The following is a 12,678-nucleotide window of genomic DNA, read 5'->3' as shown; positions in this document are numbered from 1 at the left end:
GGTCCACGACTGGGCTCAAGTGGAGATGACTCCAGAGCGCCCCCTGGGGTTGGCTTAGGCTTCTGCTTGCACAACCGATGGATGTTTCCCAGCTCCCTGAGCGCACTCCCCAACAGCCTTCCCACCGTCTCCACTGTCTCCACCGTCTCCACCAATCACAGTCTTCTGTCCTGCTGAGCCTGAACAGAACCTCAGAATCCTTCTCAACACAGCCTCCCAGACCACCACTACCGTGGGGTCAGATTTATCACACAAGGTACAATCATTAATCTAATCCTTGGATCTAAAAGAAGAGCTCAGAGAGAGGAAAATTCCAGTTTGTTCCAATCTACTTTGAATCTATCAAAAGAAAAGACACTTTACAAAGGAACCCGTAGATAGACAGTCAAATAATTGTGACAAAGATTTCCGGATTTCCCCAAGTCCCTGAGGTTTTTCCTCCCAGCCCACAAAAATAGCTGCTACCCGTCAGATGTCCTCTGTTAAAAACTAGTTAATGATCGCCCAATAAACTTGATAGCTGCTGTCCCTAATGGGGCCAGTTGGGCCCTACAGAGCAATCTCAGTATATTCCTGTTTCCCCTGTTGGGAAGGCCATCCCTGGGGGCCCTGAGCACTGTTTGATATGCCAAGACAGTTAACAGACAGACCAGCGTTTTCATTCGCTCACACACCTGTCCTTGACTGGGCCCTGGTCGAGTGGGAAGAAACTCCCTTCAGCTTTCTAGAAAGACGGTATATTTCTCCGAATGTCTCTGTTATTATTATTGATCTCCCTGAGTTTCTTTATGGCCAGAAATAAGAAATCCAATTTGATTAGGGACAGATTTGGCCTCCAAGGCAAGACGCATCAATGCAAAGCTGAGACTCAAACAGGCATGGATCTGGTTAGAGTTGGGGGGGGCACAGGGTGGAGCAGAGCCGGCCCTCGCCCCTCAGCCACCCCTGACAGCTGTCAGCCGCCTCTGTCACTTCTCTGCTGATCCTCAGCTGAGATGGAGGGTAATAAAGAGACAGGCTCCAGGCACAGCCAAGGGTAGGGACATCCCACGTGTCCACCTCTGTCCTGTCACCTCTCTCTGGCGGTGCAGAGAGGAGACATGCTGGCTTTGGAGTTGGACCTACTTGAGTTCAAATCTTAACTCCCACGTGCTGGAGGGCTTCAGGTCAGTCATGGCCTCTGAGCCCCATTTCCTCATTTGTAAATGAGCATGATAATCCGGGTCTCTTTGGGTTCTAGTGGCAGAAACACTGCCTCAATCCCTTATCCTTCCCTCCTTCTTTTCTCTGATGGTCCTGGGGATGGAACCCAGGGTCTCTTTACCACTGAGCCACCTCCCCAGCCCCTTTTATTTTTTTATTTTGAAACAGGGTCTCCATAAGTTGCTGAGGTTGGCCTTGAACTTGCAGTCCTCTTGCCCCAGCCTCCAGAGTCGCTGGGATTCCGGGCGTGCGCCACGGCACTGGCTCAAACCCTTATCCTCTCCTCAGCCTTACCCAGGCTCTCCGGGTCCCTCCAAGGTGCCCCATCTCCTGCCCAGGGCCTTCCAGGTCTCAGCCTCCAGGACATTTCTCCTGGCTCCCTCTCCCTGGCCCTGGGTCAGGGGTCCTGGCTTTGGACCTCGTAGGGCTGTGTCCTCTTGTCACAGCCCTCATCTCTCTGCATGGCCAGGGCCTCCCTCATGAGTCTGTGAGCCCTGGGAAGGCAGAGACCTCATGTTTCTTTTGTCCCTTGTCCTCCGTGTCCACCACAGGACGAGGCCCAGCGCGGGCACTCAGTGAGTGGATCAACGCGGCCTGTGGTGATGAGCCACTGTTCTGGTGTCTGTCACTGCATGATGACCACCCCCCCATCGGCCTTCAACCACTGCTCTGCTGGGCTCACAGGTGAGAGGGTCAGCGTCCAGCAGGGCACCTCGGGACTGGCCTCTCCTGCTCCTGGAGGTCTGCAGTCTTGGCTGGGGACACTGGATGGTTTGGAACTGAGGTGTCACCTCTCCCTCCGGGTTGGCTGCTGGTTGAACCCTCAGGGTGGACTTTAAGCACTTGCAGGTGGCCCAGCTTCAGGTCGGGCCATGGCCGGGTAACTGGGAAAGGACAACAAATGCGGTCACCCTTAGTGACCAGCTGGGGCAGGGAATAAACACCCTAATACGGAGAGGGAAGGTGCAGGGTCACTGAGAAGGCCCCACCCCCAGGCCCAGGGACACTGTGTGGCTGAAGACACCACAGTCACCGTCTCAACAGCCGGAGCATCTGTAAGTGACAGGCCCAGGCCCTGTCCTGGGGTGGAGGACCCTCATGGGGCTCACCACGGGAGGACCCGGGGGAATCTGGAGACCAACTCCTGGGACAGAGCTGGTACAGAGGGACGTCAGCGGAGGAGTGCTTCCGGGGAGCCTGTCCCCTACTCTCAGACCTTCCCCTTCTCTGGGGCCTCAGAATCTCAGAAAGGGGGGTGCCACGCAGAGGGAGCAGCCCCCCATTCCCGGTGTCAGCTCCTCTCACGGGGAGAGCCAGGGCAGATGGCCAGGCAGAGGGGACGCCTGGGCCTCACCCTGGCGCCTGGGGAGTCAGAGAGTGGAGGTTCCTGGAAGCTGAAGGCCCGGGGGGACCTGCCGCTGCCCTGGGGAGGGCTGGCTGCTGGCCACCGAGGGCCCCAAGGAAAGCAGGGGGTGAGCTGTGGGAGAGAAGGAGGCGGCAGAACTGGCCTTGGGGGACAGGGGCCGCTGAAGGACACCCATCCATACCACACAGGAGGGCCACCGTTTGGGTACGGATGACACAGAAGTCTCCTGTGGCCACTCAGGGATGGACTGGGAAAGGACATTGGCCGCCAGGAAGTATGAGGTGAGAGGCCCTTTCCCTGCCCCCTCCCTCCTCTGGCCTGGCCCACCTTCCTGTCCCCACACTCCCCCTTGGGGACACACTGTTGACTCAGATGAGGTGGGGGCCGGCCTGGTCGGGACTTCCTCACACGCCAAACCCATCAGCCACCCGGGGGACAAGCTTGAGGTGTCCTGAAGGGACAGGGAAGCAGTCCAGGGAGCACAGCGATGGCAGTGGCAGGCGGAGAATCAAACCCAAAGCACTGAGCTCTGTGCCCGCAAGAGTCTCTCTCCAGCCAGCAGTGACGCGGGACCCAGCCCTGCCTTCTCTGGCTTTGACTTCTTGTCCCCATTACGGCTCTGGGTAAAGATCCAGTTTCCCCAGAGGCAAGAGCCAAGTGCCGTGAGGGTGTGATCCCCCCAAGAAAGGCCTGTTGACGTACTGACCTCCAGGAGCTCTGAGGGTCACTCAGAGGTGACTAGTTAAGATGAAGTCATAGGAGACCCGGGCGAGCCCCTGATCCAATGTGACTGTGTCCCTACGGGGAGAGACCACGTGGAAACAGGGGGAGGCCACCGATGACCAGGGCCAAGGCTGGCGTGACCTGGCTGAAGCTGAGCCACACCAAAGGGCTGAGCCACTCCAGGGCTCCCAGGGCCCCACCCACTTCACCTCGGATTTCAGGCTTTGGCCTCCGAGCTCTGTGAGAGAATAATGTCTGCTGTTTTAAGTGACCCAGTTTGTTACAGCAGCCCCAGGAAACTAATGTCGTTGAAAGCGTGTCACATTCTGCCTGAAAGAGGTGGCTGGCACATCCCCAGGTGGACAAATCGTGATCAGATTTAAATAATTAACGAGAACTGATATCTATTGCTCAGGAAGTGTGCCTACTATGTTTGGGGTCCCATCCCAAGCACAGTACGTGTATTAACCCAAGCAAGTAGGTACTGTCGCAAATCTGTCTCACAGATAAAGAAATGGAGGCACAGAGAGGTGAAGTTATTTACCCAAAGTCACACAGCTAGCAGTTATCAGGGCCAGAATTTCAACGTCGGCTGTCTGACTCCCAAGCTAAGTCTCTTAATCACACCATCTGCCTGAACATATCTGTAACCCTGTTCCCTGTGCCAGGCAGAGGCCCATTCGAGGGGCAGGGGATGTAGCTCAATGACGTAGCGCTTGCCTAGTGGACGTGAGGTCCTGGGTTCACTCCCCAGCACCACAAAAAATAAATTAATAAAGCATAAGAACTCTGATCTCCCCTCTGTCCCAACCCTCCTGGGAGGCCAACACCCAGGCAGCCTCCTGAGGCCGAGTGCGGACTCCTGGGGGGCAGCACAGACGCGGCCAGCTTGGAGCTCACCTGCGCTGAGCCTGCAAGTGTGAGCACCATCTCCCCGTGAAGCTGGCATGCTGTACTGTGGTCTGCAGGTTGAGTGACTGCCATCGGCCCCGTGTAAGACGTGGTCCCCGGTGGCCCCGTAAGGAGGGGATGTGATCTTTTAAGAAGCAGGGCCTGGGGGGAGGTCCTTAGGTCGCTGGCAAGGTGCCTTCAAAAGGGACCCTGGCTGGTTCTCTCTCTCTTTCCCTCTCCCTCTCCCTCTCCCTCTCCCTGCTCCCTGGTTTGAGGTGTCATCACTCATTCCCACACACACTCTCATCATGATAAGCCCACTCTCACCTGAAGCCCAAATCCACAGGGCTACCCCATATTTTTTTTTCTTGGTGGTACCAGGGATTGAACCCAGGGGCTCTTAACCACTGAGCCACATCCCCAGCCCGTTTTACTTTTCATTTTGAGACAGGATCTTGTTAACTTGCTTGGTTGCTGAGGCTGGCCTCAAACTTGCAATCCTCCTGCCTCAGCCTCTGGAGTCTCTGGGATTACAGGGTAGCCTGGCTGGGGCTACCCAATCTTGAACTCAAACCTCCCAAACCCTGAGCTAAATAAACCTTTTTTCTTTATAAGTTACTTGACTCAAGCATTTTACTGTAGTAATACAAAGTTAACACTAATATATGGTCAGAGGCAAAGATACAGAGCAGGGTGCATGTGAGTGTCCCCTGTCCATGTATACACACATCTGAGCATATATGGGTGCTTTCGCGCATGTACTAGTGAAAGTTCGGAGGGGTCTTCATATCAGACTCTGTTGCTGCATAGAATTAGAATTTGTCCTCTCCTTCTATTACCATTGATTATCTACTATGCACCAGGCCCTGTCCTAGGAGCTGGGGTCCACCAGTGAGCAAGACGATAGAATTACTTGCCCTAGGGCAGATGGTACACAGGAATTTCAGATGATGATAAACACAATGAGAAAATAGTTGATGTACAGTCAGCCCTGATGGCCGTAACAAAATACCTTAATTCGTCTCCTTGTAGTTCTGGAGGATGCAAGTCCAAGATCAAAGTTCTGGCAAAATTGGCCTCCACTATCCTTGGCCACCTCCTCGCGGAGCCTTTGTGCCTCCTCCCTGGTGTCCCTTCCTCTTCTTTGAGGCCCCCAATCGTGTTGGGTTAGGGCCCCACCCCTACAGGCTCATTTTCACGTCATCGCTTCTGCACAGACCTCACTTTCAAATACAGTGACGTTCTGAATAGGTTGTCAGGGACAGTGTTGGCAAGGCCTCGGAGGCCACAGGGTTTTGCTCTGTTCTCTTCCTGCTTCATCAGAGATCTCTGGGATGCTGTAAGAGGCACTGGCACATAGTGATAAACCCCCTCCCACTGCCAAGGGCTCCCAGGCCAGGCAGGCAGGTAAACAGAGGATGTAATCCATCCCCATCATTCCCGAGGCACAGGGGGTCAGGGAACCCCAGAGGCCCAAAGTGCCAGCTCTGCTGAACTTTGTTAGGTCAGGCATCTCCAGAGGGCTGCAGTATTCATGACCTGAGGATGCACTGCCCAAGATAAAGAAACAGAAGCACCTTCCAGGCAGATGGAACAGAATGGGCAAAAGCTTAGAGAAGTGAAAGGGCTGCAGGTGAGCTCAGGGAGTCTGAAGCATCCATCACCTGAGAGCTTGCTAAGGAAATTGGGTTCAAATCATGCCTTAATCCATCATCTTCTCTGTAACAAAATACTTGAGACTGGGTAATTTATAAAGAAAGGAAGTTTATTTGGCTCATTGTTTTGAAGTCTGGGAAGTACAAGGGCAGGGCATCAGTGGCTGCTCAGAATCTGTGGAAGGCTTTCATCATAACATGTGGAAGGCATCACAGGGCAAGACACAGCATGCAGGTGCTAGCTTGAGTCTCTCTTCTAAGATAAAGTAACTAATGCTATCATAGGACCCCACCCTTAGGACCAAATCTAATCTAATCTAATCTAATCTAATCTAATCAACCTCTCAAAGGCCCCACCTCCAAATGTCATTACCATATAAATTTGGGGATCGTGTTTCCAACACAAGAACTTCTGGGGACACAGGAAAACCATCATAAGCTGTACAGTGGACTATTATGCAGCCATACAAAAGAATGTTCCAAGCTAGGCATGGTGGCACACACTTGTAATCCCAGTGACTCAGGAGGCTGAGGCAGGAGGATCACAAGTTCAAAGCCAGTCTCAGCAACTTATTGAGGCACTAAACAACTTAGCAAGATATTGTCTCAAAATTTTAAAAATAAATAAATAGGGCTGGGGATGTGACTCAATGGTTAAGTGCCCCTGGCTTCAATCCCTGGTACTAAGAAAAAAAAAAAAAGTGCTAGCTCTCTACAGATCTCCAAGATACATTAAGTACAAAAAGCAACATAAAGAACCATAATAAGCTAACATACCAGTAAAACTATGAAGGGTTTGAGATTTTGCTCACATTTGCATGAACTCTGGAAGGATACGTGAGGAATGTGGGGGGACTGGGAACAGGGTAGATGAGGGCTGTGGGAATGAGACGTGTTCTCCTGTGTGCCTTTGAATTTGTATTTTGTTATGGTAGTGCTAGGGGTTGAACCTGGGCTTCTCCCATGCTAGTCGGGCACTCAACCCCAGCCCTTTTTATTTTTATATTTTTTATTTTGAGACAGGGTCTCACTAAGTTGCTGAGGCTGGCCTCAAACTTGTGATCCTCCTGCCTTAGCCTCCTGAGTCACTGGGATTAAAGGCACGCACCACCACACCCAGCTCAAGTTGAATTTTTGTAACTTCTGATTGTATAACCCATTAAAAAAATAAATAAATAAAACTAAACAGCAAGAATACAGAGGGTGAGTCCCTGGGGCAGAGTGCTGCAGAGACCAGAGTACTATGGCATACCTACTGTGGCTGTGAGATTAATGACAGCCATAAAGCCCCCTCAAGCATCTCACAGAGTGACACTGTGTCACTTAACAGCCTGCTGCAACCTGGCCTGGGGGTTCCCAGGAGACAAGGCCACCCTGCACAGATGCACCTTTGTGAACCTTCGAAGAGGCTCGCCCTGATGCGAGTGGCCAACGGCTGCCTTCTGAAAGGACCACCGAAAGGACCACCTGGCACCGCAGCGGCCGGGAGGCGGGGAGGCCGGAGGCTCCTCATCCCCCACTCTCCAGCCGCGCCATCCGCCTGCTCCTGCCGTCTTCCAAGACACCACCCAGGAAACGACCTGAGCGCCAGAGCCGTCCACAGCTCACCTTAATGGAGTCCAGACAAGGACAGCACCCCCCCCCAGGAAGCGGGTTATCGAGGACCTTCCGGACCCCAGCATGACAGCTGTCTGTCACCTGTCACGCACACAGGGAGGAGCCATGGGGAGGGAACCCAAGGTGGGGAAGAGATAGAGGTGCAGGACATGACAGCGGGGAGAATGGCTTACAGGGGACGAGACCAGAGCTGCGACGGCAGCACAGAGGCGGCAGGTGACCGTCCAGCAAGGGGCCTGGTCACAGACCCTCGAAGGCAGAGTAAATGAGGCCTCCGCTGTGGGGCGTGGGGACCGAGCTGCCAGCTGGTTCCTCCCCATCTGAAGGGACAGGGGTGTCATGCCCAGCCCCGCCCCCAGCAGTCCCCGCCCCTCGCCAGGGCCCGCGCCGGCCCCAGCTGAGCGCCCAGTGGAGGGAGGGAGGCTGCGGAGGCCGGTCGGAGCCAGAGCCGAGGAGCCGTCGGGGGCGGCCTCGCCGCTCCAGATCCCGGCCTCGCCGCTCCAGATCCCGGCCTCGCCGCCCCAGATCCCGGCCTCGCCGCCCCAGATCCCGGCCTCGCCGCCCCAGATCCCGGCCTCGCCGCTCCAGATCCCGGCCTCGCCGCTCCAGATCCCGGCCTCGCCGCCCCAGATCCCGGCCTCGCCGCCCCAGATCCCGGCCTCGCCGCCCCAGATCCCGGCCTCGCCGCTCCGCGGGCCTTGGGCAAACAGCCAGGCCCGGTCCTGAATGGGACCCCGGGTCATCCGTCACACAAGGCCACGGCACCGTGGCGAGGGCAGCCCGCTGAGGAGATCAGGCCGGTCTCCGAGGCGGAGCGGGTGAGGGCGCAGGCGGCACGTGCAGCGGCCCCGCTGGGCGGGTCACCAGGGCTGGAGCCCAGAGTCCCTCACTGCGGAGAAACGTCCCATCCAAACCCGCCTGCTCTACTCTCTTACCGAGGAAATGCAGTTTTTTTTCAGAGTGGGGGGAAAACAGCAAGTTCCTCCCGTTGCATCGGGGGTCGCCGTGGACCCTTCTGTCAAGGAGACAAGACCAAACGGTGGCGGGTATTAAAGATGGGGAGCTGCGAAGGTCCAAGACGGCAGCCTCTGGCAGCTTCATGGAGCCATTCACCGGCTGGTTGGCCACAGGGAACTTCCAGTTGGGAAGGGGTTTGTCTGTTTGTTTTTTGGTACCGGGGATTGAACCTTGCTGAGGCCAAACTTGAACTTGAACTTGAACTTATGATCCTCCTGCCTCAGCCTCCCGAGCATATATTTTTTGGTGGCGCTGGGGATTGAACCCAGGGCTGGTGGGTATGAGGCAAGCACTCTACCAACTGAGCTATGTCCCCAGTCCTGGGCTGTGGTTTTGATGACTCTCTTAAGATGGAGCTTGAAGTTCCAGGCCCCTTGACCGGCAGGAGCTGGGCCTCCTCGGCTCCCCACCTGGGGAAAAACTGGAAATGAGCTGCTTCCCCATTCTGGAATGGGGACTGGAAAACAGCCCGGGTTACCACGGCCTGCAGCCTTGAAGGAGGTCCCCTGCCCTGACCACAGAAGGAAAAAGCCATCCAAGAAAGACTGGGCAGGGGTGGGGCGGAAACTCAGCAGAGAATGTCACAAAGGTTCAGTGGATTCATTTGCCAGGGCTTCTAGTAAAAAACAAACAAACAAACAAAAAAAACCCATCTAGTGGCTTAAATAACAAAAAATATATTTTCTCACAGTCCTGGAGGTTGGAAGTCCAAGACTAAGGTGCTGGCAGTCTGGGTTCCTTCTCTGCTTGACGGGCAGATGGCGTCTTCCCTCTGTGTGTGCCCACTTCCATCCCCCACCCCTGTCCTTTTGTGCCTCTAAACCTCTTATTATTATGACACTGGTCATTCTGGGTTAGGGCCCTAACAGCTTTGTTTTAACCTAATCACTTTTTTAAGGGCCTTCCCTCCAAATGCAGGCACATTCCACAGGCCTGGGGTCAGGAATTTGGCAGGAGCACAGTTCAGCCCAAACCATCTAGACACCGCCGAAAAGAAACGCTGCCCAGAGGACCTGTCAACCCAGAGTTCAGCACACGGAGAGATACAGAAATGCAAACTGTGGAGACCATCAGGAGGCACGGGGAGGGTAACTCAGACAGTCCTCAACTTACCTACCATTTTTTGACTTTATGATGGCGTGAATACCCATTTGTCGAAACCGCATTTTGAGTTTTTAATCTCAGTCTTTCCCCTGGCTAGTGATATTTGGCCGACACTCCCAGGTGTTGATGAGCAGTGGCCACGGTCCACAGCCCCCATCAGTCATGTGATCACAGGGGACCAACCAACACTCTCGGGTGCTCTGTGCTGCTCAGCTCTGAGGTTCAGCAGGGCAGATGGATCCAATGGCTTAGGATGTTTTCAGTTTACAGTGGGTTCATTGGGATGTGACCCCAAGAAAAGTTAAGGGGCACAGGTCCCACCACGGTTAGACTGTCACATGGAGGGCCACCAGAAGATCCTGGACTGACCAACACCAAGCTCCCAGCCAATGCTCTATGACCCCTCTGGGAATACAGAGACCAGGGAGTGACGGCAGAGTCCCCTGGGAGACCCAGAGGCCCACCCTCCCCGCAGAGCACGTCTTAGGGAGATGTCTTCCGCCTGCCCTGTTCCGAAAAGAGCCAACTCAGATTCATCCCTCCGCACACCTTTGCCAGGGAAGAAGTCGGTGTGGGCCTGCTGCCTTCCTCTCTGGGCCCCAGGGGCCGTCCCACTGGACGACTTCCCTGATTGGTTCATCGGCACAGCTCCCAGCCCCTCTGTCCCCTGGGCTAGGGGTCCCCACTTGGGTCCCAAAACCCTGAGCTCAGCAATGGCTGGGGCTGTGGTGAGGGCTCCATCAGGAGGCAGTTCACGGGCTCATGGCCATTTCTGAGCCTCAGCAGAGCGGCAAGGAGTGGGGTTTGGTTCTTGCTGGGCCTGGGCCCTGCCCCTGCCCCTCCTGAACCTGGACAGGCGTTTTCAGCTGAGTAGGGCCAGCTGGCCCCCACCTGACCACGTCTCTGGGGAAGGTGCTGGCGAGGCAGGAAGGGCCTCCCTGGGGGACCCTGGAAGGAACCCTGTTAAGGGCAACTGCTCATAAAGCACTCTAAGTCTGGATTTAAATCAAGTTAGAGAGTCTTTTATTATCTGGCCAGAGACTGTTCCTCCCAGAGTCCAAGGGACCCTAGGGAAGAACAGCTGCCATCTGTGAATAGGCCAGAAGCCACATCTCATAAACCTGCCAGTTGAAAGCCAGCAGGACACAAGGGCCGAGAAGGCAGTTTGCAAAACAAAAATAACCATATCCTCTTTTATGGGGTCTACATCCTCATTCGTATGGGCATTTATACGAAAACAATTTCTTTTAAAAAACATCTTAAGAACAGTCTATATAACTAGTTTATAGAAGAGTCATAAAATGGAGTCACTATGGCTATGCTCATCTATATTTGTCTATGGCAATACTGACTTAATCTTATCGATAGCTAGTGAAGCGATGAGCCTACCCTTATCCATACCTACGGACCCAAACTTATCCCCTTACAGTGTAAATCCTGTGTCTTACAGTTAGAAGACTGTCCTACTTCTTGCTTATGCTTACTCATGGGAAACTTATGTTTCTTGCTCCCAACTTATAACTAGAGTAACTTAATGACTTATAATACTATTATCTTACTTATTAATATTTTATAATTTATAATCTAGAATCTGTAATACATACCTATACTGACTATATCTATATTGACTAAGCTTAGACCATAACAACCCAAGGCAAGCAAAGTCCCCTCTCAGTGGCATTGACCAAGGGCAAGTGGGCAGGACACTGGCCATGTCCACTGCAGGAAGGTCAAGTGTGGTGTGGCTTCAGAATAGAGGAGACAGGAGGTAGACTGCAAGGATTCCCTCTCTCCCCTCCTCCTCCTCCTCCATGTGTTAGTCGGGGTTCTTCAAAGAAACTGAATGCATCAGAGAGAGAATTTTTTAAAGGAACTGGCTCACACAATCATGGGAACTGAGCAGCCTGAAATATGGAGGGCAGGTCGTAGTCCAGGAACTCAGGCAGGATTTTATGCTGCAAACTTGAGGCAGAATTTCTTTTTCTTCTGGAAGCTTCCCTTTCTGTTTTTAAAGAGGCCCACCCACCTTACCTTTACTTAAAAGTCACCTGTCCACTTTAACCTCATCCACAGAATACCTTCGCAGCAACCTCTAGACGGGTGTTTGAGTCACCACAGCCTCCATGAGTTGACATGTAGGTCCGTCATCGCACCCTGCTCCTCTCCACTGTCCCCTCTCCTTCCATGGAAAGCCCCCACAGGTTTCCTCTCACAGGCAGGGAAGGCTGTGCCCAGTGCCCCCTGATGCCTGTCAGCCTGCTGGCTTGGGGACGCCCCCACCACCCTGTCAAGGAACCTGGAGATGGCACCCACCTCTTCAACACTAAGGTGCCCCAGCTTCACTGTTCTGGTATCTTCTCCAGCCATGCAGTACACCCGCGTCCTGGGAGGTGTACAGGGGCCCAGAGCAGACCTTGCTCCAAGTCCCTCAGCTGTTAGGTCGAGGGTCCAAGATTTCACCCAGGTCCTCATGAAGCCAAAGCCCAGGACGGGAACTTCTCAAAGCTCCATGCTACCTCTTACAAACAGCCTTTCTGGAAAAGCAAAGATCAGGAATCGATTCTGATTTGAAGCAAACCTTGGTGCCCCCAGTGTGCTCAGAAAGGTGAGGTCTGGCTGGGAGCAGGGAGGGAGCTGGTGTCTGGTCCCTGCTTCTCCTGGGTCCCCACCACTGGCCACAACTCTGACAGCACAGCTGCCCTCACGCTCTTGCCTAATTAAAAAATAAAATCAAAAAAAGAAAACGTTTTATTGTATTTCCCTAATGGTGGAAATAGTTTCAGACATAAAAAGGCATTCAGCTGGTGACTTCCCAGGCGTCAAAAATTAACAGCCACGACATTTTATTCTGAGGAATTAATGGAAAATTTTACATGGTGGTGTAAAATGCAGGGGACAAGTTGAAGGACAGGATTCTTCATCGAAGAGCTCAGCCCCTCATCTGCATCTGCTCTGAGCAGGGAGCCACAGGGCCTCAGGGCCTAGAGGGGAGGTGCGGGGGCCAGGCTCCAAAGCCTCACATTTGACCCTGCTCTGATGAGCTGGCATCCTTCCTGCAGGCCTCTCTTCCCTTGAAATAATAGCTGTGGTGAGAACTGCAGC

At 53.8% G+C, this 12,678-nt stretch overlaps 1 long non-coding RNA gene across 1 annotated transcript; it reads left to right on the top strand.

The window, feature by feature from the left end:
- The first annotated feature begins 2,227 nt into the window (after positions 1-2,227).
- On the top strand, positions 2,228-6,942 carry LOC144255329 (uncharacterized). The gene is made up of 3 exons (XR_013343721.1): positions 2,228-2,258; positions 2,758-2,850; positions 6,862-6,942. It is a non-coding gene; the product is annotated as an uncharacterized LOC144255329 (long non-coding RNA).
- Positions 6,943-12,678: the final 5,736 nt, after the last annotated feature.

Source organism: Urocitellus parryii, chromosome 6 (assembly GCF_045843805.1).
Source record: "Urocitellus parryii isolate mUroPar1 chromosome 6, mUroPar1.hap1, whole genome shotgun sequence".
Classification (NCBI taxonomy): domain Eukaryota; kingdom Metazoa; phylum Chordata; class Mammalia; order Rodentia; family Sciuridae; genus Urocitellus; species Urocitellus parryii.
This window is presented reverse-complemented; position numbering and strand designations above follow the sequence as displayed.